Consider the following 27,720-nt stretch of genomic DNA (forward strand, 5'->3'; position numbering starts at 1 on the left):
TGGTACATTGGAGCTGTCCATCTGTTCGGTGCTGTATTCATGGTTGACTAATCATCTGTAATAGAATTCCTGTTTAGTTGTTTGTGTATAATACCATATTGTAATGACTCCAGATCATTTATCCTGCATCGCTTCAGAGCAACACATCATGCTATTTCCTCTGGAGAAATGCTCTGAAAAAAATATTAAAAAGTAATTTTATTAGAAGTAGAAAAAAAAAACCCCAGACATTTCAAAGCATTTATCTTAGTATTAATCAATTAACAAACTACTAATATAAACTTTTACAACTTTAGACCTATATAATTTGTTTGATAAGAGATAATGGTAACCCTTAACATTTATTGAATGCTCATTATGGATCAATCACATCCTAAGAATGCATAAGTATCCATTTATGTAAAAGATATAACAAATTTTTATGTCATCAGTATTATTATATTGATCAAATTAACTATCTAATTCAGATAATATAATTATTCAAATTAGTATATTTCTATTATAATAAGGACATTATAGTATAATATGATAGCATGAATAAAGAATATTTTCTATATATGCAACAAGAAACTCACTGTACTCTACTGGAAATCATTTGTTTGTTTGTTCTTGCTGACTCAGTATGTCTATTTTTGTTCTTTTGGTAACAACATCTTATTTTGTTTAAAAGGACCACCCCTTTAACACTTTCGATCTATGTGGTTTGAAGTAAACATACCTATCTTTCAACACCAGGAATATACATGTAAAATATGTCTGACTAATAAGAACATTCTGCCCACTGGTCACAGTGATTAGTTCAGTTGTATAGGCCAAGTTAGCTCACTAGACACAATCTTTAGATGATGTTAAAATCAAGAGGAAAAGAAAGTTCATTTTTCCCTTGAACCAGAAACTGAAAGACTACTAAATTGGCACAGCTGGCATTCTTAATTCTGAGAGAGCTGTAAGTAACAGCCAGCACAGATAGAGTATACTCCAGACAGTGAGACTAGGTCCTAGTAGCATTACTGAATAACTAAATCTGGCTGCTTTAAGTCATTTCTGGCCCTGAAGTTTTAGTTAAATTAATAGAAAAAAATATCATTTATTTTCCCTGAACTGATTTAATCTGGTTCTCTTCCTCATAATTATACACACATAGCCAAGGTAATGGCATTGAATCTTACACATGCAAATACATGTAATTAAGCAGGTAAATATGCAAAGAAGGAATTCAGAGAAAAACAAGATGGTACAAAGAAGAATCACAGTTTTGAAACCTCAGCTATGAGATAGAAAATAAACAACAAATACTTGCCAAGTACTCGCCAAGTCTTCCATAACTATGCAGAGCTATTTTTTTTTTTTATGACAAAGACAGAGAGAGGGAAAGATAGGATCAGACAGACAGGAAGGGAGAAAGATGAGAAGCATCAATTCTTCATTGAGACACCTTAGTTTATTCATTGATTGCTTTCTCGTATATGCCTTGACCGGGGGGCTACAGCAGACCAAGGGACCCCTTACTCAAGCCAGCGACCTTGGGCTCAAGCTGGTGAGCCTTGCTCAAACCAGATGAGCCCACGCTCAAGTCGGTGACCTCAGGATTTCAAACTTGAGTCCTCCACGTCCCAGTCCAACACTCTACCCATTGCACCACCGCCTGGTCTGGCTATGCAGAGATATTTATGTGCTGAGTTTGATAGGTGTTGAATAAAGCATGCTAACCAAGATAAAGAAAGTCCTTATTCTCACAAAGTTCAACATTTATCAGGTGACCTTGAAATCATAAAATACATTACAACATTCAAACAATCTAAATTTTATTATTGCTCTAGCTTAGAATTTAAGAGAATAATGGAAAGAAGTTAAAGTAGACAAAAATGTCAAATTCTTCAGTGTTTTGGTTCTGTTTTGGTGGTTAGTTGTATAAATCTGATTTTTAAAATTAATTATTTTATTTTTAATTTATTGGCATGATATACTTTGCCAAATCATACAGATGTACACACCCATTGTGCACACTCCATCCCAAGCAAAGTCTCTTTCTGGATTCTTTCTCCCCCACTTTTACTCCCCTCCCCCTACCTCCATCCCTCCTTTCCCTCTGGCTATTGCACCATGTTTTCCGTCTGATCCTTAGATGCTAGTTATGGGCACAAACACAAGGATTCAGCCTGACAGAATAAACACCTCCTGACTTCCAGATTGTTTTCTTTCCACAACATCATTCATAAGCATATCAGAATTAATAAATATTATTTACTCTTGCAAGCTTTAGAAAATACCAGCAATAGCTTAGTACCTCAGATGTTTTATTTTCTTATTGATAATCATCCCCAAATTTCTTTGCAATAAATCAGCAAAAATGTGAACTCACCTTAGTAGTGCTCTCTCCCTATCTATCAACTCTCATACATATGTTTCTTTTTTACATGTTTTTTTCACAATATTTATTCAACTATCATAACTTCTTTCAATTTATGATTAATGACAATAATCCATCAGTATTAAGGTAAAATTTAATGTAATAAGCCATTGATGAGATTACAGAACTATTCATAATAATATAAAAATTGCCTTTTTTATTCCATTGATATCGACAGCTTAATTATATAAAGCCCTTAATAGTTCTAATGAAAAAATGACTAGAAATCTCAGAATTATAACTGATACATGTTTTTTATACCTACTCTATTTATTTAGACATTGTATCTTTTTCTACATTTTATCTGACAAATATCTCTCAAATACAATCAGTTTCATCTTTGCTCTCATTCCCCTAGACTGCAGCTACGATCAACTCTTGCAGAGATGACTTTTTGTGGTACCCTTTTTTTTTTTTATTAATAATTTTATTTTTTTAATGGGGTGACATCAATAAATCAGGATACATATATTCAAAGATAACAAGTCCAGGTTATCTTGTCATTCAATTATGTTGCATACCCACCACCCAAAGTCAGATTGTCCTCTGTCACCTTCTATCTTGTTTTCTTTGTGCCCCTCCCCACCCCCTTTCCCTCTCCCATTCCCCCCTCCCCCCTGTAACCACCACACTCTTATCAATGTCTCTTAGTTTCACTATTATGTCCCACCTACATATGGAATAATACAGTTCCTGGTTTTTTCTGATTTACTTATTTCGCTTCGTATCATGTTATCAAGATCCCACCATTTTGCTGTAAATGTTCCGATGTCATCATTTCTTATGGCTGAGTAGTATTCCATAGTGTATATGTGCCACATCTTCTTTATCCAGTCATCTATTGATGGGCTTTTTGGTTGTTTCCATGTCCTGGCCACTGTGTACAATGCTGCAATAAACATGGGGCTGCATGTGTCTTTACGTATCAATGTTTCTGAGTTTTTGTGATATATACCCAGTAGAGGGATTGCTGGGTCATAAGGTAGTTCTATTTTCAGTTTTTTGAGGAACCACCATACTTTCTTCCATAATGGTTGTACTACTTTACATTCCCACCAACAGTGTATGAGGGTTCCTTTTTCTCCACAGCCTCTCCAACATTTGCTATTACCTGTCTTGCTAATAACAGCTAATCGAACAGGTGTGAGGTGGTATCTCATTGCCATTTTGATTTGCATTTCTCTAATAGCTAAAGAAGATGAGGATCTTTTCATATATCTGTTGGCCATTTGTGGTACCCTTTGATTTGATAATGCTGAATATCCTTGTCTTCTCAAATTCAACCTATACCCTCCATGACAAGTTTTGCTGAAAAAAAGTTAAATTGCTGCTACTACTTTTGGAAAAAAATAAAGCAAAATCTCTACAAAGTGCTGGTCTCTCCAGTTTTTGTTGTTGTTCTGTTTTGTTTTTTCCAGTTACCATGCAAGCTTGTACATTCCACAATGAGTAGAACAGTGTTTCCCATGGACATGATAATCTTTCAATGTAATATATGTTCCTTCCATCCAGTGATGTCATCTATGGTTCCTCCATTGAATCTGCTTAGACCTCTGGCCATCATCTTAGTTTTTTGGTTACTGTGGCAGATTCTATATTCTACAATGGCCACAACTTCTGACTCTGTTTGCCCATGCCATCCTAGTTAAAATAGTAAATCAACACTAATATAATTTCCCATGGGAATATTGCAGAAATTACAACCACCAAACTAAGGATTTAGTGATAGAGGTCTCTTGTAGATAGCCATTTAATTCACCAGTAAGATCTCTTCAGAAACTGGATAAATCCTGGAGAATGACTGTAAGCCCTTATAGACTCACATAGGCAATAGCCATGATTACAGAGGCTGTACTACACTTGATATTGTTAATAGAGCAGATAAAAAAGAACATAGGTACATAATATGTCATTCATTTGTTAACTTTTTAGTCTTTAACATTACCATTGGAATAATAATCAGAAGAGTTTGTGTTAATATTGGGATGCTCGTTTACATTTTTTCCGTCAGAGGTAAGTTGTATCTCCTGTTCTCCTTCAGAAGTGAATCAATCAGCTGAATATCTCACAGAACATCACATTGATGACATCAAACTGACTAGACAAGAACAACAAGAGGTGGCAAGAACACTGGAGTCCTTGATAAGACTCATGCAACACTGAGATGATAGAATAACTCTATGGGGATTGAGGAACCTACCATTTCTTTGAAGAGTCTGGGGGTCTATTGGTCAGTACAAGAGAATGTGTCTTTCAAATTAGAAGACAAATTACTATATCTCCTCCATAAAGAAGGCTACCTTTACCAATTTACTTAAAATTTCAAGTTCATGTTAAATTTCTGGCTCTCTAAACTAATAATTATTATTTTTTTTAGGTAAGTAGATTAAAATAGTCCTGCCTGCATTACCTAGTTGGAAGTGCTTAATTTATTTCTACTGGTAAGAAATAGATAGATAAATTATATCTTAATTAAATATTACATTTAATATAGTAGAACAAAAATGGGTCAATTAAATGCTAGTTTTCACTAGCTAACATATATTCTAATATCAGAAGTGTTGATATTATATTACTTTTTGACAAAGGTAACAGTTGATGTTTCATTAATATTAAATATTAAAGTTTCCAACTTCAAGCCAGGATGCTCCAATATTAGAATAAGCATTTTACCAATGAAATGTACCGAATTGTTCACTGAGCATACAATATTTTCCCTTCCTGAATACCCCAGGATTTATCTTTATTTACTATATGTACCTCCAATTATCATCCCCTTAACCACTGACACCTTGCACTCTATCAATCATTCTCTTGCCCACCACTTTCCTTCTATCTATAGACCTTTTTTCTTCTAAAGACAAATATATTTTCTGGTGAGCACTGGTCATTTGTAAAAATTTTAAGAAACAAAAAGGTTATGGATTATTTTCTCATTGTGGGCAGGAGGAGGTTGGGAAGGAATGAGATATTTTGCACTAAAAAATAAGCAAATAGACAGCATGTATCATTAAGATTTTCTCATTTGTCTCAGTCCCAGAAATGGTTTTGCTGCCTCTTACAGTTTCCTTAGGTTAACACCAGCTGAAGAAAGTTTCCAGCCAAAAACTCACATTTGAGTAACATACTCAATTGAGTTTTGCATGATGTGTTTACTGGGAGGGAAAGCAGATCACACAATGTCTTTCTTACTACTGTTTTTTTTTTTTTTTAAATGAGAGAGAGAGACAGACAGACAGATAGAAAGGGAGAGGGATGAGAAGCATCAATTCTTCATTGCAGATCCTTAGTTGTTCATTGACTGCTTTCTCATATATGCATTGACAGGTGGGGGGCCACAGCTGAGCCAGTGACCCCTTGCTCAAGCCAGCGACCTTGAGCTTCAAGCCAGTGACCTTGAGGTCATGTATATGATCCCATGCTCACACCGGTGTCCCTGTGCTCAAGCTGGTGAGTCTGTGCTCAAGCCAGAGGAACCCGCACTCAAGCCAGTAACCTTGGGTTTTGAACCTGGGTCTGAGCATCCTGGGTCGATGCTCTATTCACTGTACTACCACCTGGTCAGGTGACACTATTGATTCATAACTGTTCTGTCTTTCACCCTATTTCTGCTTCTATTTCTCCCTACCCATGATGTTTCTTCCCCTTTCTCCTCATCTTCTGTAAGATTTTGGCTTAACACAAAATATGACTTCTATTTTGCCAGAAAAAAATGTTTTAATTTTGAAAATCATTTGGGAAATCATTAATTTTATGATATTCCTGAGGTAATTGTTAATTCTTATTAAAATTTTACAGCCTTTTAGTTCTAATATTATATTTTAACTATTAAAAGTAAGTTTACTTATTTCCTATTTCTATATTATATAATGTATCTTGCATATATTTATGCACATAAAATAACACACACATGTGTTTATTAGAAAACAGAATAAAATTAGAACCTATCAGGCATGTTATCTATAAGTTCATTTACATAATATTTTCCCATATGAAAAGATGATGTATACAAAAATTTCTATTCATATATTTTTCTCATGTTTGAAGTTATTTTCTAAGAACATTTTTATAATAAATAGTTAGTATATATATATATATTTTAATTATAATTTTATTTTTTTAATGGGGCGACATCAATAAATCAGGTTACATATATTCAAAGATCAACAAGACCAGATTATCTTGTCTTTCAATTATGTTGCATACCCATCACCCAAAGTCAGATTGTCCTCTGTCACCTTCTATCTAGTTTTATTTGTGCCCCTCTCCCTCCCCTTTTCCCTCCCCCTCTACCCCCTCCCCGCGTAACCACCATACTCTTATCAATGTCTCTTAGTTTCACTTTTATGTCCCACCTATGTATGGAATAATGCAGTTCCTGGTTTTTTCTGATTTACTTATTTCACTTCGTATAATGTTATCAAGATCCCACCATTTTGCTGTAAATGATCTGATGTCATCATTTCTTCTGGCTGAGTAGTATTCCATAGTGTATATGTGCCACATCTTCTTTATCCAGTCATCTATTGATGGGCTTTTTGGTTGTTTCCATGTCCTGGACACTGTGAACAATGCTGCAATGAACATGGGGCTGCATGTGTCTTTACGTATCAATGTTTCTGAGTTTTGGGGGTATATACCCAGTAGAGGGATTGCTGGGTCATAAGGTAGTTCTATTTTCAGTTTTTTGAGGAACCACCATACTTTCTTCGATAATGCTTGTATTACTTTACATTCCAAACAAGAGTGCATGAGGGTTCCTTTTACTCCACAGCCTCTCCAACACTTGCTATTACTTGTCTTGTTAATAATAGCTAATCTAACAGGTGTGAGGTGGTATCTCATTGCAGTTTTGATTTGCATTTCTCTAATAACTAAAGAAGATGAGCATCTTTTCATATATCTGTTGGCCATTTGTACTTCCTCCTGGGAGAAGTGTCTGTTCATGTCCTCTTCCCATTTTTTTATTGGATTGTTTGTTTGTTTGTTGTTGAGTTTTATGAGTTCTTTGTATATTTTGGATATTAGGCCCTTATCTGAGCTGTTGTTTGAAAAGATCATTTCCCATTTAGTTGGCTTTCTGTTTATTTTGTTATCAGTTTCTCTTGCTGAGCAAAAACTTCTTAGTCTGATGTAGTTCCATTCATTAATTTTTGCCTTCACTTCTCTTGCCATTGGAGTCAAATTCATAAAATGCTCTTTAAAACCCAGGTCCATGAGTTGAGTACCTATGTCTTCTTCTATGTACTTTATTGTTTCAGGTCTTATGTTTAGATCTTTGATCCATTTTGAGTTAATTTTAGTACAGGGGGAGAGACTGTAGTCCAGTTTCATTCTTTTGCATGTGGCTTTCCAGTTTTCCCAGCACCATTTATTGAAGAGGCTTTCTTTTCTCCATTGTATGTTCTTGGCCCCTTTATCAAAAATTATTTGACTATAATTTTTCTGCCAATACCATGCTGTTTTGATTGTCATGGCCCTATAATATAGCTTGAAGTCAGGTATTGTAATGCCCCCAGCTTCATTCTTTTTCTTTAGGATTGCTTTGGCTATTCGGGGTTTTTTATAGTTCCATATAAATCTGATGATTTTTTGCTCTATTTCTTTAAAAAATGTCATTGGAATTTTGATGGGAATTGCATTAAATTTGTATATTGCTTTGGGTAATATAGCCATCTTGATTATATTTATTCTTCCTAACCAAGAACAAGGAATATTCTTCCATTTCATTATATCTTTCTCGATTTCTCTTAACAATGGTTTATAGTTTTCAATATATAAGTCCTTTACATTCTTTGTTATGTTTATTCCTAAGTATTTTTTTGTTGTTGTTGCAATTGTGAAGGGGATTATTCTTCTGAGTTCGTTCTCAGTTGTTTTATTGTTGGCATATAGAAAGGCTATGGACTTTTGTATGTTAATTTTGTATCCTGCGACCTTACTGTGTTGGCTTATTGTTTCTAGTAGACTTTTTGTGGATTCTTTGGGGTTTTCGATGTATAATATCATATCATCTGCAAAAAGTGATACCTTTACTTCTTCTTTTCCGATATGGATGCCTTTTATTTCTTTGTCTTGTCTGATTGCTCTGGCTAGAACCTCTAGTACCACATTAAATAAGAGTGGAGAGAGTGGACAACCCTGTCTTGTTCCTGATTTAAGGGGGAAAGCCATCAGTTTAGTGCCATTTAATATGATGTTAGCTGATGGTTTATCATATATGGCCTTTATCATGTTGAGGTATTTTCCTTCTATATCCATTTTGTTGAGAGTCTTAAACATAAAATTGTGTTGTATTTTATCGAAAGCCTTTTTTGCGTCTATTGATAAGATCATGTGGTTTTTGTTCTTTGTTTTGTTGATATGGTGTATTACGTTAACCGTTTTACGTATGTTGAACCATCCTTGAGATTCTGGGATGAATCCCACTTGATCATGATGTATTATTTTTTTAATATGTTGTTGTATTTGATTTGCTAGTATTTTGTTTAGTATTTTAACATCTGTATTCATTAGAGATATTGGTCTGTAGTTTTCTTTTTTTGTGCCATCCTTGCCTGGTTTTGGTATGAGGGTTATGTTGGCCTCATAAAATGTGTTTGGAAGTATTGCTTCTTCTTCAATTTTTTGGAAGACTTTGAGTAGACTGAAACCAAGTCTTCTTTGAATGTTTGATAAAATTCGCTGGTATAGCCGTCAGGGCCTGGACTTTTATTTTTGGGGAGGTTTTTAATGTTTTTTTCTATTTCTTCTCTACTGATAGGTCCGTTTAGGCTTTCTGCTTCTTCTTGACTCAGTCTAGGAAGGTTGTATTGTTCTAGGAATTTATCCATTTCTTCTAGGTTGTTGAATTTAGTGGCATAAAGTTTTTCATAGTATTCTACAATAATTCTTTGTATATCTACGGTGTCCGTGGTGATTTCTCCTCTTTCATTTTGGATTTTGTTTATATGAGTTCTTTCTCTTTTTTCCTTGGTAAGTCTTGACAAGGGTTTGTCAATTTTATTGACCTTTTCAAAGAACCAGCTCTTTGTTCTATTAATTTTTTCTATAGTTTTACTGTTCTCTATTTCATTTATTTCTGCTCTGATTTTTATTATCTCCTTTCTTCGGCTGGTTTTGGGTTGTCTTTGTTCTTCTTTTTCTAGTTCCTTAAGGTGTGAAGTTAAATGGTTCACTTGGGCTCTCTCTTGTTTGTTCATATATGACTGAAGTGATATGAAGTTCCCTCTTATCACTGCTTTTGCTGCATCCCATAGATTCTGATATGTCATATTGTCATTTTCATTAGTCTGTATATATCTTTTGATCTCTGCACTTATTTCTCCTTTGACCCATTCATTTTTTAAAAGTATGTTGTTTAGTTTCCACATTTTTTTCCTCTTTTTTGCAGTTGAATTCTAGTTTCAAGGCTTTATGATCAGAAAATATGCTTGGTACAACTTCGATTCTTCTGAATTTGCTGATGTTGTTTTTGTGGCCCAACATATGGTCAATTCTTGAGAATGATCCATGTATACTGGAGAAAAATGTATACTCAGTCACTTTGGGATGAAATGTCCTGTAGATGTCTATCATATCCAGGTGCTCTAGTGTTTTGTTTAAGGCCACTATATCTTTGTTGATTGTCTGTTTGGATGACCGATCTAGAGCCGTCAGCGGTGTATTGAGGTCTCCAAGTATGATTGTATTTTTGTCAGTTTTTGTTTTAAGGTCAATAAGTAGCTGTCTTATATATTTTGGTGCTCCTTGGTTTGGTGCATATATATTAAGAATTGTTATGTCTTCTTGATTCAGTGTCCCCTTAGCCATTATGAAATGGCCATTTTTGTCTCTGAGTACTTTTGTTGTCTTGTAGTCAGCATTATCAGATATGAGTATTGCTACACCTGCTTTTTTTTTTGGATGTTATTTGCTTGGAGTATTGTTTTCCAGCCTTTCACTTTGAATTTGTTTTTATCCTTGTTACTTAGATGAGTTTCCTGGAGGCAGCATACAGTTGGATTTTCTTTTTTAAATTCTTTTTTTTTTTTTTTAATATTTTATTTATTGATTTTTTAGAGAGAGAGGAGTGAGAGAGAGAGACAGAGACAGAGAGAAGGGGGAGGAGCAGGAAGCTTCGACTCCCATATGTGCCTTGACCAGGCAAGCCCAAGGTTTCGAACAGGCGACCTCAGTGTTCCAGGTCGACGCTTTATCCCACTGCGCCACCACAGGTCAGGCCGGATTTTCTTTTTTAATCCATTCTGCTACTCTGTGCCTTTTTATTGGTGAGTTTAATCCGTTTACATTTAGTGTAATTATTGGCACTTGTGAGTTCCCTATTGCCATTTTATAGATTGCTTTCTGTTAGTTTTGTGTCTTGTTTGATCCTTCTCTTTCGTTTTTCTATCTTTTGTTTTTATTTGGTTGTATTCCATACATCTTTCTACTGTTGCTATCTTTTTTATCTCATGTGCTTCTGTGGTGGTTTTTTCAATGGTGGTTACCTTTAGGTAATGAAAAGGGTTCCTACCCTATTCATTGTAGCGCACTATTTTGTGAGTACTTTTGCACTCCATCGTCCTTTGCTACTGTTAATCTCCATCCTCTCCCCCCTTTCTTTTTGTTGTTGTCACAGTTTAAATTTGGTTTTATTGTGTTCTTCTTGGAGCTTTTACTTGTGGCTCTGTTTTTTTTTTTGTTGTTCTTTGTATCTGATTGGAGAGCCTCCTTTAGTAATTCCTGGAGTGGGGGTTTTCTGATGATAAACTCCCTCATCTTTTCTGTATCTGTGAATGTTTTTATTTCTCCTTCATATTTGAAGGATAGCTTTGATGGGTATAGTATTCGTGGCTGAAAGTTCCTCTCTTTCAGGACTTTAAATATTGGGGTCCACTCTCTTCTAGCTTGTAGAGTTTCTGCTGAGAAATCTGATGATAATCTAATGGGCCTTCCTTTATATGTTGTATTCTTCTTTTCCCTGGCTGCCTTGAGAATTTTTTCTTTGCCGTTGGTTTGTGCCAATTTCATTATGATGTGCCTTGGAGTAGGTTTGTTTGGGTTAAGAAAACTCGGAGTTCTTTTTGCTTCATGAATTTGAGGCTTTAGTTCTTTCCACAGGCTTGGGAAGTTCTCATCTATTATTTGTTTGAGTATGTTCTGCATTCCATTTTCTCTCTCTTCTCCCTCTGATATACCTATTATTTTTATGTTATTCTTTCTGATGGAGTCAGATAATTCTTGTAGGGCTACCTCATTTTTTTTAATTTTTGAGTCTCTTTCTTCTTCTCTCTGTTGTGCCTCAAGTTGCTTGTCTTCTATTTCACTAATCCTCTCTTCTATCTGACCTGTTCTATTAGGCAAGCTTGTTACCTCGTTTTTCAGCTTGCAAATTGAGTTTTTCATCTCTGTTTGATTTGTTTTTATAGTTTCAATTTCCTTGGACATATATTCTTTGTGTTCATTGAGTTGTTTTCTGAGCTCCCTAAATTGCCTTTCTGTGTTTTCTTGTATATCTCTGAGTATTTTTAGGATTTCTATCTTGAATTCTCTGTCATTTAACTCCAAGGTTTCCAATATATTAAATTTTTTCTCCATAGATTTTTCCTCATTTATCTGTGTTACCTCTCTTTCTTTTGTATCCATGATATTCGATTTTCTCTTCCTTAATGGCATCTGAGGGTGGTTTTGTTGATAGTATTAATGAGATTTAATAAAAAATAAAAAGTTAAAAAAATAAAAAATCGAAAAAAGTTGTTTTTTTAAAAAAATTAATAATAAAATAAAGAAAAATAAAATAAAATAAAAATTTAAAAAAGGAAATTATTCGCCCCCTCCTTTTTTCCTCTCCTCTCCTCTCCCCTCATTCTTGAGAAAATCTTGTGGTGAACTGTGAATTATAGTGTATTTAATAGAACAAACAATGCCTGTAATGGAGGGCCTGAATTGGGGAAAAGTAATAAAGGGGCAAGAAAAAAAAATAATAAAAAAAAAAAAATAAAATAAAAAATAAAAAAAGCGGGTATGGACCCACAAAAAGCAAATAATAAAAAAATTTGGATCGAGAATAAAATAATTTGTGTTTAGGTGTTGGGTGACTAAGTGTTATGATGAGAGGAATAAGAGGGAAACAGGAAAATAGGGGAACAAATTAAAAAATTACTATTGTATTTAGTGGAACAAGAGCTTGATAAAATGGAGAGCCAGGGATGGGAGCACTCCTAGGGAGTTACAAAGGTGAAGTAAAAACCCCCCAAAATGCCACAAACATAAGTTTGAGTCCCAGATAAAATAATTTGTTTGTTATTGAGGTTTGAATGAGAGGAGATGTAAAGGAGAAAGGAAGAAACTAATATAGAGGGAGAAAAGAAAGAGAGAGAGAGAAAAAAAAAGAGGGAACCACTAAAAGAAGAAAAAAGAAAAAAGAGGAGAAAGAGAGAGAGAGAGAGAGAGAGTTAAGTGTTTTGGAGTGCAACCCTCATAGAGAGAAAGGAAGAGGAAAGAAAAGATAATGGGAGATGTAACACTTATGGGTAGTGTAGTTCAAGGAGAGGAGAGAGTAAGACCAGTAGAGAGTTAAACGGCCAAATTGGAGGAGGAAGAAAAAAAGAAAAAAAAAATCAAGGATGAAGATAAGAGAAACAAACGAACAAATATAATAAAATGGGATAGGTTATAAAGTCTGCGGATTATTCTGATTTTGAGTGGTTATCTTCTTGCTTTTTCTTTTCTCTCCCTCTTCCTGGTCGGTGACTCTGTACCCCGGGTTCTGCCCCTTTGGCACGCTCAGGTAGAGGTTTGCAGTTGATAAGTCTCTATGGCGATGTCATGTATTGTGCTTCAGTCTTGTTGGCAGTCGAGGCTCATTAGCATTTATAGGCTCCGACAGTGAGAAAGTCCGTGTTCCTGGAGCCTCTCTCCTATTCTTTCCTTCCTCAATTAGTAGCCTGAGAATCCAGCTATGAGGTTGCTGCTGCCTCTGCCTGGATAGTAAGAGGCTCAAAGAGCTGGCAACTCCCCACTCTATTCCCACTCAGCACAGGGCTCTGGGTAAGGCTCAGTCAGTCAGAGCCGCTAGCATAATCAGTCAGGGCTTCCACCTACTCAAAGACCTCTGGCTCTGCCACTCTGTCTGGTAACACGGGCGGGCACCCACTCCCGGGGCGCTTGGAGGAAACTCTTGTTCACTATCTGCGTGCGCAGACCAGGATGTTAGACCAGAAGTCTCGCCCTCTGAGTCAAACCCCCTGCCCGCACTGAAAAGTTCCAGTGTTGGAATTGGCTCTTGCTCCGTCCCCGTGTGCAGCTTTTTCTAGGCACTGGGGCAGCCTGAGACTCCACCCTCGGCCCACACAAAGGTCCCCGACTCTGCCCCTCTGTGGGACAACACAGGCTCCCACTCCCGAGTTGCTGGGAGGAGTCTCCTGCCCACTCTCCGTGCGCACAGACCAGGATGTGAGGCCAGAGTCTTGCCCTCTGAGTGAAACCTCCCGCCCGCACTGAAAAGTTCCAGTGTTTTAATTAGCTCTCGCTCCCTCCCCGTGTGCGGCTCTCCCAGGGTGCTAGGGCGGCCCGGAGGCTTTCGGCCCACACAAAGGCCTCTGACTCTGCCTCTCTGTGGAGTAACACGGGCACACTCTCCCGGGGCTTTGGAAGGAATCTCTCGCCCACTATGCGCCAACCAGGGGATCAGATAAAATGGTTGCCTCGCTTGTCTTTCTTTGTCTGGGTTTGGCGCGAGTGTTAGCTGTATTGCCCGGGTTGTCACAGGAACAGTTTTTCCTCGGCTTGGATCTCCGTGCTACAGCCTGGTTCGGCCGTTTGTGCCGTGGCCTGGATCTATTCACCCCCTTTGCCTGCCTTAGTTTCTATATGCTCAGTTTCCAGTGAAAACCGCCTTGTTTAGGTTAGTGAGGAAAGCGGAGCATTTCTTACTCCCTATTTCCTTCGGGGTTTGGTTATATATTTAGCCAATTTTTCACTCATTCATACCTTTGGGTGTATTGCGAAACATCTGGATGCTCCAAGGATAGGTTTTTCTGTTTCTGGTTGAAGATCTTGTTGAGGTTTGGGGGAGATTTATCAGAATCGCTTCCTACCCCGCCATTACTCTGACGTCATGTCAGTATATATTTTAAAGTATGGCACTGCTAAGAAAATAAGTAATAATACATTCTTGAAATAATTTTTTTAGACCAAGTTACCAGTACAACATTCTAACTTAGTTGTTTATCATATGAATCAAAATTTATGGAATGTAATCTTATATCTGCTGTAAAGTAGGAGTTGTTTTTAAGGCACCCATGGACTGCCATATGATGATTTGGTTGAATAATTAATAACATATAAACAAGACAGCAACCTAGAATTGATATTAAACATAACCTATAAAAACAAATGAATTACAGTTTAACAAAAAGAGAGGTATAAGAGCAATTGACCTTTGACCAGGCAGTGGTGCAGTGGATAGAGCATTGGACTGGCATGTGGAGGACTCAGGTTTGAAACCTCAAGGTCACCAGCTTGAGCACAGGGTCGCTGGCTTGAGGATGAGATCATAGACATGACCCCATAGTTGCTGGCTGGAAGCCCAAGGTCACTGGCTTACAGCCCTAGGTCGCTGGCTTGAGCAAGGGGGCACTTGCTCTGCTGTAGCTCTCCAGTCAAGGCACATATTAGAAAGCAATCATTGAACAACTAAGGAGATGCAATGAAGAATTGATGTTCCTCATCTCTCTCTCTTCTTGCTTGTCTGTCCCTCTCTCTGTCTCTCTCTTTGTCTCTGTCACACACACACACACACACACACACACACACAAAGCAATTGGCAATAGCATTCATATAAGAATAGAATATGTAATCTGTAATATAAAATATGTATAGCTGTAAAATGCTATTGTGTTAGGATTAAAAATTTATGACATGTTTAGCACCTCCATTTTTTTTTTAATTTATTGTGGTGACATTGGTTAATAAGATTATATGTTTCAAGCATACATTTCTATGATATATGATTTGTATATTGCATTGTGTATTCACCATTCAAAATCAAATAATCTCCCATCACCATACATTGGGTCCCTTTTCCCCTTTACTAACCCCCATGCCCTTTCTCTCGTAAGCACAATACTGTCGTTTGTTTATGAGTTTCAGTTTTATATCCCGCAGATGAGTGGAATTATATGGTCCTTAGCTTTTCCTGACCAACTTATTTTGCTTAGCATGATATTCTTAAGGTTTATTCACTTTGCCAAAATGGAATGATTTTATTTTTATTTTTTAAAACAATTTCGGCTCATTTAGAAATGTACTATTCTAAAGAAAGGTAATATAGACAACATATGAAGTATTAAATGAAAATTTGGCTATAATATGCCGATGAGAAATCTAATCTTTGCAGTGAAGTTTCAAAAGTCAGAAAGTTTATATAGCAAATGACCACAAATATTTTTTTTGTATTTGCAAGGCATCCATCATCTTGATTCAAAGATTTTATATAAAAAAAGAGTCAGATTGCTTCTATTTTTTGACCTTCTTCCACCCTGTTGTGTCTTAAATTTATTTCATTTTACTCTGAAACACATCACTAGAGAGAATTCAAACAAGCAGCAATTCATTCAGTAATCTCTAAATCTGTGCTGTATTTGAGTATATAATATAAACGAAGACAGGAACACACCCATATGAATAAAACCCATTAATTGATATATGGTTTGACAGTCACCAAGAATATATCATAAATATGTATGATATTCTTGGACCATCTTTTACACTTTGGATTCAGAATTGGATGAAAAATGGGTATAATTACATAGAACCAGATGGATCTCTTGTGACTACATGTTTATAGAAATTTTTGCAGGTTGTGTATTCCAACAAATTTTGTAATAATTCAAATTTACATGAGGTCTTTCTGATTTATTATTTAAAAAAAATAGAATATTTTTTTGGTTAAAATAAGACATCTTAAGAATAGAACATGTAGTATACATTTATAGCTATTACACATTAAATGTTTTCTCAAATGTAAGTAAAACTAAGTTTTATGTATTGATTGTTTCCATTTTTATTGTTTAGTCTAAGGCTATACATTTATGAGTCTGTACTATGCAATTAAGCTGAAACATGAATAGTTAAGTAGGATCAAACATATAGTTTCTGAATGTGAGATTTAAAATAAAGAAGTCATTCATGGTGAGACCAATTAAACATTATGGTTAAATTTCAGATAATTTTGCTAATGTTATACATATTTTAAATAAAAATAATCTAAATTTTATACATTTTATTTTGGAATATATCCTTTTTAGTGAATTTAGGGTTAAATCAAATTTTTCTGGCTAATTTTGTTTTGTGCTAATATTTTGAATATGTTATATTTATTATGTTTGATTACATATATACCAAAAGTTTCTTTAGCTATATTGTTACCAGGTGGCAAGGGGATATGACTAGGCAGTATAAAATATGCACATAAAAATATGTTTCTCTAAATCTAATATCATTCTCTCTAAGGATTTACTATTAAAAAAAAGACTAATTCTGAATATTTTTTTTTTGTAGATGCTGGCCTTTAGATTTTCATTTATAAGAATTTGTATGTAATGTTTTACACAAACTGACAGGAAATGTGACTAAAAGATATGCTGTTCTAAATATTGAATTACATTTTTGAAAGAATTTTTTCTGATTTTATCTCAATGATCTACATTCTCTAATCAAAGGAAGTGTGAAGTATGAAGATTTATGTTAATCTCAATGGTAATTACTGATGATCCTTATTTTTATTCCTCTACTCCTAACTCAGAAGTTCTGCTTATGGAACAGGCAATAAAAAGACACCCACTGGTAATATAGGACTTAGAGCAACTCAGTTTTGTAACTTTGAATAATTTACATTAAGTCAATGAATTATAAGAATGTGGTATGGTAGTCTCCCTTATTTGCAAAGGATATGTTTCAAGACCCATATTGATGTCTAAGAGCACAGACAATACCAAACCCTATGTATACTATGGTTTTTCCTATACATGCATACCTATGATAAAGTTTAATTCATGAACTAAGTACACTAAGAGAGTAACAATAACACTAAAATAGAACAATGCTAATAATATACTGTATAAAGTTATAAGAATGATTTTGAGGTCTTGCTCTCAAAATATCTTATTGTACATTATTCACCATTTTTTGATGATGATGATGTGAAGTAATAATATGCCTATATGATGAGATAACGTGAGACACTGTGACTAGCATTAAGCTGCTACTGACCTTCTGATGATATGTCAGAAGGATCATTTGATTTGTGTGGTCTTGTATCAAGGAGGTATGATAATAACAATGGCTGGATGTTAGGAGCAACCAATGTCAATGGTTAGGAAACTCAATATTTTCAAATGTCAGCTGTCTGTGGGTAACTGAGAATGTGAAGAGTGAAAGCATGAATAGAAGGGTCTACTGTGAAGGACTCACTCTGAAACATCAATGATTGACTTTACACACCTTTTCAAGTCACCTTCTCTCTTTTTTTAGTCCCTCATTTGTCTCTTTTTTAAACTTTCATCCAGTATCTGACTCTCAAATCCTTCTGTACCAATCCTTCAGTGCCTTTCTTCAGTGCTGCTGACTTCTATACCCATATTAAGTCAGGAGCTCTACTTCCTTAAAGAATGATATCATTACAATTTTTAAAGTGGTTAGTTCCCTAAATTATCTTGTTATGTATCTGTCAGTTATTATTTGTGTGCATAACCACAGAGCTAATTAATTATCCTCAAATTATAGAAAAACTATATTTTGCTTTCTGTGGACAAGGCCCACTGGCGGTGAGGACAGAGGAGACGCACAAACCCGACTCCGGGGACCAGGTTCAGTGACGCCAATCTGATTTATTCAGGAAGTAAACAATCTTATATAGATGGGTTCAGCCAATAGGATGTTAGTGTAGGGCAAATGGCCAAGAAAGGTCAGAGGGCTGACCAGCTGGCACTGAGTCATTTTTGCACAGCAGGTGAGCTTCCTTCCTGGGTGTGCCCAGGAGGGTTCTGGGAGCTGGAGTATTCTCACAGCATTGCATCAACCACAGCCACTAGGTAAATGCTCTGTGCTCTACCTACATCTCCCCCTTCTCTTTTAATTAAGGCCAATTGAACTTGCTTAATGATTGCTTGTTGCTGTTGTGGCTTCTGAATGCTATGCATTATGCAACGGAACCCTAGTAGAACTAAAACAACTATAAAACCTTTTATACTATATGCTAATAGAATAGCTGGATTAAACAATTAGGCAAGCTTCTGTAATGTTTGACTAGTTAGGAAATAGAACAAGGGTCTTAAACAGGGGATTCCTTTTAGGGCAGTGGTTCTCAACCTGTGGGTCATGACCCCGGTGGGGGTCGAATGACCAAAACACAGGGGTCGCCTAAAGCCATCAGAAATACATATTTTATTTAAAAATGTATTGTATAATAAATATGTATTTTCTGATGGCTTTAGGTGACCCCTGTGTTTTGGTCATTCGACCCCTGCTGGGGTTGCGACCCACAGGTTGAGAACCACTGTCCTAGGGGTTGGGATGTCATTTCTCTCCCATTGAGTTATAGAGACCTCCCAGGTGCCATTAAACACAGTTCCATTTTGATTGAAAAAATGGACATAGGTCCATGCACACCCCCTCCCCCAAAGGTCCCAGAGTCCAAACATGGAACGATGGCTTACTGTGGGCTGCATACTGCATATGGTTGTATTACATCTCTCAGCTTCTGATGCCAAACTCCAAGGTTGATAGTCTACGTATCCGGGCCAGAGGCAATGCAGCAGTCTTTTCAAGGAATTCTTTCTTTCAGGAGTGTACTTAGATGTTCATCATAAAGGAATGGGCAAAGAGGCGACCCTGGGAAGGCAAGGTTAGTGAGGTGGGCCCAGCTGTTGGTAGCTAGGGGGAGGAGGGCTTGTAGGCCAAGTACTGAGCCTTGGTTGGTAATACCATTTTCAGCAAAGTCCCCCATAGTATGATTTCGAAGGAGGACCCACCTCTCCGAGGAGACGGTGTTATTAAACTTAAGTAGCATTGGGTCACTGAGGTTACCCCATATAGTGCCATTCCACTGTTGGGATTCCTGGCCACTATTGTTACAAGGGAGACTAAGGGAGCACTTACTGGAACATACTGCTAGAAACTGTGGGCTATTAACTTCAACAAGCATAATTATGCCAGGGTGGGGAACAGCTGCCTAGATACGAGGATCTCCTTGCACCTGGGAGTTTGCTGTGATAATGGCACACATGAGGAGGAACAGAGGGCCTGGACCTGGGGGTCCATCAGGGGCTAATCTTTGAGTCTGTTTGGCTAGGACCTTCATATCTCCCCAGGTTATGTTACGAGCACGTTGGTTATGAGATATCCTCCTGGAGCACTGAGGATCTGCTCCAGGTGGCCGTTCATCAAGGCTGAGGCTGGCCATCTAAACTGGAGGGTTCGCAGGTGTTGAAGGCATCATCAGTGGGGTCATCTTGGGACACTGGGAGTGGCCATACATTCCTTCCTGGGATCCAAATTGGATGCGGGCTATTTTATGAAAAAACACAAGCATAACCTCTCCCTTGTGTTAGAAGATAGTGTGGTCTCCACCACTGAGGTGTGGCTGGGTCCTTCCAGTGTACCAATGATAAAGGGGTTGGGTGGCTATGAAGGCCTCCCCAATGTTTGTAGGCTGGGGTTATACCATCAGAATCAGAAGTTAATTAAGGGTGAAGACAACACTGGTAAGCACTTCTCTGGGTGAAGCCCGAGGCATATCCCCCTTCTTTTCGAATTTGAATCTTAATGTCTCTGTGTCGCCGTTCTACTATGGCTTGTCCTTGGGGATTATAAGGAATGCCAAGGTGGTGTGTGATTTGCCATTGGGAACAAAAGGTTTTAAGTTGGCTGCTGGTGTAACAGGGCCCATTGTCAGTTTTAATTTCCCAAGGTACACCAAGGCAAAGCATGGCCTGTCAAAGGGCACGAATTGCATGTGTAGTTTTTTCTCCTGCTAGGGCTGTGGCCGAGACGGCTCCGGAGAAGGTGTCTACTGTTACATGTACATAACGGAGTTTGCCAAGTTGGGGGATATGAGTGACATCTATTTGCCACGCAGCATTAGGCTGTAAGTCTCAAGGGTTGACACCCTATGGTTGTAGGAGTCCTAAGGGTAGTAAGGGCCTGCATTGTTTACATACGCGAACAAGATGTTTGCAGGTTGTGTGAGTGAGACGGGGACAGAGAGATTTGAGAGAATGGGCAGACATATGAAGCCGGGCATGAAGTTGTCTGACTTGCTCAATAGGGGAGACTGTTAAAACTAGATAATCAAATTGTGTGTTGCCTGCCACTAGGGGGTCAGGCAAGCCAGAATGGGAGCAAAGATGCTGAATATACCAAGGGTGTTGACGCTCCTCTAACAGTTCTTTAAGCTGGCTGAGAGCCTATCTAGTAATGTCTGCTTGGGCTGGAAGGTGGAATGGGCAAGACCTTTAACTGTTTGTACGGCATAGGTACTATCCGAGAAGATATTGAGAGGAGCCTGTTGCCAGAGGTGCAGGGCATAATGAATGGAAAGTCTAATGGCATTCAGGGTGGGGCTGTTTTTCATTCCTTGCAGCAGGACTGTCCATTGATACCACTGCACTGGAAAGACGTGGTTGGTGGAGGGCACTGTAAAAGCAGAATAAGGCTTGTCTTCCGGATGGACATGGGCTACCCTGCACTGCAGAAGGATGTGGCAAACCTGGTTGCAAAGTGCCCACCTTTGCCATATGCTCACTAATTGCCCCCAAATCGTGGAGGAGCCTCTACCCTCCAGACACCCTCCTCTGCATCACAAAAACAGGTGAACTACGAGGACTGGTGGAGGGCCCAACATGTCCGGTTTCCAGCTGTTGCTGTAATAGCCTGTGCAACCCTCCCAATCTAGGAGCTGTCAATGGCCACTGCTCAACGCACATTGGTTGGTTGGCATCCCACGTGAGCCCGACTGGCTCCAGGGGCTTAAGTTGGGCAGTGGCTTTTAGGATTGGGGTGACTGGCTGGGGAGGGCGAGCCCTGGCAGGGATTGCGGAAGCAGCGACCACTGCTTCTTCTGCTTCTTCTACTTCTTTGGAATGTGGAGCCGACAGCGCAGCCACCAACCCGGCTGGCGTCTCTGTGGGCTCAGCTGTGAGCCCACCAAACTCAGCGGCTCAACCACCTTCCTCCTCCAAAGAGGGAGGCGAAGAGGGGGGCAGGGGCCCCCCAAAAGAGGAGTAGCCAGCAGGATCCCAGGAACCAGCGGAGGGTCCTCAGCAGGAGAACTGGCCAGACAGGCATGCACCACCAACAAGGCCAGGAGTGAGGCCAAGAAGGAAGGCCTATCCCCCATGCACCTCAGCCAAAAAAATGGGTTGGAGAGCCTGGGCCCAAGCATTAGGGTCCCAGAGAGGTGTGTCCCCAAGCCACGGACCGAAACCAGAGAGTATTTCCCAGTAAGTACAAAGATTCTTTTTAATAACTTTCTTTGTACTAACTTTAACTCACCTACTCTGCAATAGGGCCTGCCGGGCTCAGGAGTGGGGGAGAAGGTTTCCCATTGCAGAGGGTTACTCACCCATCCCTTAGATGCCGGTTAGGTCCCTGTTCAAGGCACTAGTATGTGGACAAGGCCCATGGGGGTGAGGGGGGTGAGGACAATGAAGACGCAGAGACCTGACTCCAGGGACCACGTTCAGTGACGCAGACCCACTTTATTCAGGAAGTAAGCTAGTTTATATACATGGGTTCAGCCAATAGGATGTTAGTGTAAGGCAAATGGCCCAAAAAGGTCAGAGGGCTGCCCCTCTGGTGCTGAGTCAATTCCACGCAGTGGGCAAGCTTCCTTCCTGGGTGTGCCCAGGAGGGTTCTGTGAGCTGGAGTATTCTCACAGCATTGCATCAGCCACAGCCGCTAAGTAAATGCTCTGCACTCTACCTACAACTTTTATAATTAATACTAAGAATTAAAAACTTACTTTATATTAAAATAATTGGTGTTACTCTAACCTATCAGTATTTTTCCCAGTCTTCATGTGTTTTGCATCTTTTTTCCCCATGTTTTTTCATATTTTTTTGTAAGCGAGTCTGTTTTTCCTATTATGATTATTTCTTTTTTTAAAAAAACTTAGGCCCACTTGAGAACTTACTCTGCTATCTGATAGATACTTAAACCTTTACTAATTTGCTACTTTCTTTATCTTTTTTAAGACTTATATCTTTAATAAATTATATTTTAATGCAGAGGAGAAAATGGTATACTCTCTATTGTATAAGTGTCCAGATATGACTAGGTAATTTCTCTCTCTCTCTCTCTCTCTTTTACATGTACTTACCATTGTATTCTCTCATGAAGTAATATATGAAAAGAAAAAATTTCATCAATTATTTTTGTATCTTGTATCAGTTTTCTTGTCATCAGTTTGGCAGAAAGATGATTAAAATATGTAAAAGTTAAATAGCATATTAGAATATGAATACATTTCATTGTTTTGTATATCTTAGGAGTATGAATTATTTTATTGACCATGAAAATATAGTCAACATTTATAACCTTTCCTATTTGTCACTAAAATTATTTTATGGGCAGAGGAAGTACTCTGATATTTAACCAATCTTATAACTAACAGTTTAATTTTCTGGTTATATATAAAAATGAAATAACAGATAAAAAATTTACAATGTAACATAAACTTATACACCAAAATTGAATATTCATTTAGTCAAAATAATTATTGGCTTTTTAATTGGTGCATATAATTCACCCAATATGATTGTGGTTACTTTTTTTCCTCAGCATTGGTAGTGGTTTTAATTCAACCATAACTGGCATTTAATAATAAATATTACTGTCATATTTCAGTTTGACAATTTAAATAATTAACAGTGAGCTGGAAGATAAAAATATTGCAGTAATAGAGGCCCTTATATTAGCTTAATATTAATTGAGTGCCCTGAGCTATCACTCACTCATTTATCTATGAGATCGACTATGTCTATGAGATTGGTTTTTGTTTTGTTTTTCTTTTAAAGATTATATATATGAGTGATATAATACAGTACTTGTCTTTTTATGTCTGATACATTATTACAAATATTTTTTTAGTGTAAGCCACTAAATTTGTGGCATCTTGTCACTTAGCAATAGAAAACTCATATAACACCATGTTCTAACATCAATATATATACGACATTTATACTCACCAAGATCTCCTATTCAAAATACATCCATACATTGGCTAGCTCAACTTTAATGATTTTCAATTTTATTCCCCTGACTCTAGGTAACGTATTTTCATACTACAGTCTAAATGTTATGATAACTAAAATGAAATATACTAATAATCTAATATCACAATTTTCAAATTTCCTACATGTTATTTTGTTATTTCCACACAAACTTATTAGACCTCTTTTTAAAACTTATGGTATCTGTAATGGCCAGTTCAGTACTTAGTTTCATCCTTATCCATGCTACATGCTATTATTATCACTTAAGCAAGAACAACAAGCAAAATTATTCACGCTTGCCTTCCATTCTTTCTATTGTGGCTTTTAGAAAGGGCCAAAACCTAACAAATGTAAATTTTATGTTTTTAAAATCAAATTAAACACAGTGAAAAAAACATTTTTTCTAATGAAAAATAAACTCCATCATAAGATAACATCTAATCTCCAGGAAAGATAGAGAAAACATAGTACATTGATCTTTAAATCTCTCAATTTTTGCTTTGCTATCCTCCGTCCCATCACCATCTTCCATACTCATCTTATTACTGTACCCAGAGGAGAAGATGAAATTATTTTGCTCACAGACTAACTTTGTTATGTATTTCCTTTGGTTTATTCTTTCATTTTTTCTTCTCGTTGCTGTGTTTTTGACAGCTACTTCTCACTGGTATTATGCTTACCTTCTCTTTGTATGAACTTTATCACAAAGTAAGAAACAGAATATTCCCAATTGATTCTGAGTCCCCATAACTTTACTTCTTCCTTTTGCAATCTAACCTCCAAATACAGAGTGGAAGAGATATTTTTGCAATGCTTCTTATTGAATTGTCCAATTCTAAGGTGAAAAGCAAGTCTTCTTTCTTACTCACTCCACTTTTATTGCAACAAAGATGACAGCAGAAGTATTACTACCTTAATAAAAAAAGAAAGCAATATAAATGAAATAAAATTTCTGCTACAGGAAAAATGTATAAACTACTCAGTCCATCCTAAGTAAATTTTTGACAGGAGAAGGTGTAGCAAGTTTTTGAATGTGATTTTGACCTCACTCCCCTCCTCTGGACTCTAATCCCTGCAATGGTGGTGATTAGATAGATCCTGGAATAAGTTTTCAGAAGAACTTTTTCCTTTTCTCTTTTAGAAACTTGGTTTGAGAACCACATCCAAATTAGTGACAGTAGGTAAGCAGTGACATAATATGGTTAAATAGAATAGCCTAAGGCAATTCTTTTGGGAACTTAAAGCCTGGATGTGATGTGGAAGAAACTCAGAATTTCTTCCATGTCCTAATGGAAGATGCAAATGGTAGTTGAGAGTCTGACTAACTAGCTTGCTAGTTAGTTTGATATAAGAGCTGCATTAGAATTAAGAATCTTTGGACTTGTCATTCCAAAATGGCAGTGGAGTAGACATACGTTTCAACTGCCATCTTCCAGGACCAAATTGGATTAAAAATTAATTTAAGAACAATTATCTTGAAAAACCAACTCTGGACTAAAGAAAGAAGAGTCCATAACTAAGGATCACAGAAGAAGCCACACTGAGACTGGTAGGAAGGACGGAGATGCAGAAAGGGCTGCCTGCTTCCAGAAGCGAGAGGTGGCTGAAGATCTGGAGGGACTCTCCTATGGAGAGAGTCACCTTGAGAACTATAGGTCCTCAGCCCCGAGCCCAAAGCCCCAGCCTAGAGTCCCACAGCCTAGAAGAGGTGGCCACACAGCATTTGGAGGTGAAAAGAGCCAGGTTTCTGTCTGATAGAAGGAAATGGAGCTCTCAGAAATGCAGGCTCTGTCTTAAAGGGCCTGAGCCAAAAATCTCATTCACAGCCACTTACCTGGGGCTCCAGTAGAGGGGGAGTTGAGAGGACTAGAGTTGCATGAGGGGAGTGTAAATTTGGAGGCCCAGGGCCTGACCAGGCAGTGGCACAGTGGATAGAGCGTCAGACTGGGATGCAGAGGACCCAGGTTCGAGACCCCGAGGTCGCCAGCTTGAGCGCAAACTCATCTGGTTTGAGCAAAAGCCCACCAGCTTGAACCCAAGGTTGCTGGCTCCAGCAAGGGGTTGCTCAGTCTGCTGAAGGCCCACGGTCAAGGCACATATGAGAAAGCAATCAATGAACAACTAAGGTGTTGCAATGTGCAGTGAAAAACTAATGATTGATGCTTCTCATCTCTCCATTCCTGTCTGTCTTCCCTGTCTATCCCTCTCTCTGACTCTCTCTCTGTCTCTGTAAAAAATAAATAAATTTAAAAAAATTTGGAGACCCAGGGAGAGAAACTGTGGGAGACGGCCACCACAACCCCTGTGCTGAGTCATTCTCCAATACTGCAATTGCATTTTCATGGGCAAAGCATCTGCTCTGAGCAGCATCAGCCTAAGGAAAAGCAGCTGTTCTGCCCTTGGGAGTTTCTCCTACCCAATTCATGAAATCAGGTCATTCTGCAAGGCCAGCAAGAAGGGTGTGCATCAGTGACTCAGTTTTTTTAGCTGAGGCTGAGGCTAAAGCTTTGTTCCACTTGATTCTGACTATAAGACTGGGGCTTCTACATTTTGGGAGACTCAATAGAAACTGTCAGGAGAGCAGGCAGACCACACCTCTGGGTCTCAGAGGCCACATCCACTAGATTCCTTAGGCCACACCTTATTGAAATCTGAGAAAAAAGTCTTGACTGTGACTCCTGGAGCTGAGAGGCAGAGCCTTGCCCACTACTCTTATTAATCTCTGAATTGTTGCAGGCTCTAAACTCAAGCAGAAGTTTTTTTCAGTGAGTGAGCCCAACAAGCAGCCAACAGAAAGAAGCTGCACAAGGCAAGACTCAGGAAACCTTGACCTTTTAAGCGGACCTTCCCCCAGGCCTGAAGTGGGTAAAATTCAGCCAAGGTGTGCAGCTTGGTATTACCATGTGCCCAGCAGAGGCAGCCACAAACACTGGATTGCTTGTATTGCCAAGAAGGTTGGTGAGGGCCAGTCACAGGCAGTGTTTCCCAGGCCAAAGGCTGGCATGTCCAGAAAACAACTGCAGAAAGCATCGATTCAGGACATAACAACCCTTGCTACAGTGAAATCCTAAGGAAGGCCCCTCACAGCTGAGGTCAGTTCCATTCTCTGTGATCAGCATTAGCTCAGCAGCTCATGTACATTGAATAGGGTAGAGTTCCACAGTCAGCTAGTGTGGGTGCTTGATATCCTGCCCTGCTGGGCTGGATTCCACAGGGGGAAGTAAGAAAGGCTTGGAGCATGAACATTTAATGTGTGGGTTTCTGTGAGCCTATTGTTGGATCTGGTTGAGGGGCTTATCTACCTATGTAGGGGCACAATCAGCCCCAGGAGAGGCTCTCTCAGTCTTCTTCCCTGAGCCCAGGGACTCAGTTGAAAGAACTTCTGCAGAGGAGCCTGTCAGCTACACTCAGTCTGAACCTACTGCTCACCTAGTTGGGGGGAAATAAAATTTGAGTATTCAGCAGGGACTGGGAGATTAAGCTCTGGAGTAGGGGCCACATTCTCCATACTGAGTTTCTAACCAAAAGATCCCTAAAGTATGGGGTGCCACTAATGTTAATTCACAACCTCAGCAGCCATAGCCCACCAAACAGACAACCTGTAAAGGAATTTATTAGGTGAGGCCAGTCTGAGCCCACACTACAGTCTTATTATAGAAGACTCCATGGGAAGACCAGGCAGCTGCAAGAGGAGGAGGAGCAGCTGAAAAGTGGAGACAAATCTTACGAAGCTTGAAGCTTTTATGGGGCTTCTGTCATCTCTAAACAGGAGAAAGCTGATCCTTATACACAGGTTGGCTCCTCCCACACTACCCAGACACAGAAAATGCAGACAAAATCAGTGAAAAGTGCAGTAGCTGCAGGTAGCCCACAATGGCTTACAAACAACAGCTCATGCCAACTCAAGAAGATCTAGAGCCAACACAACTGGTAGTGGGTGGCAGAGAGCATCAACCCTAGACACAACTATGTACACAAGCAGCATGCCCAAAGGTGGGCTCTAGTAGGCACTAGACACTGTGGAGAATAAATATGTCCAACAGAAAAGACAT

Source organism: Saccopteryx leptura, chromosome 6 (genome assembly GCF_036850995.1).
Source record: "Saccopteryx leptura isolate mSacLep1 chromosome 6, mSacLep1_pri_phased_curated, whole genome shotgun sequence".
In the NCBI taxonomy this organism is placed as follows: domain Eukaryota; kingdom Metazoa; phylum Chordata; class Mammalia; order Chiroptera; family Emballonuridae; genus Saccopteryx; species Saccopteryx leptura.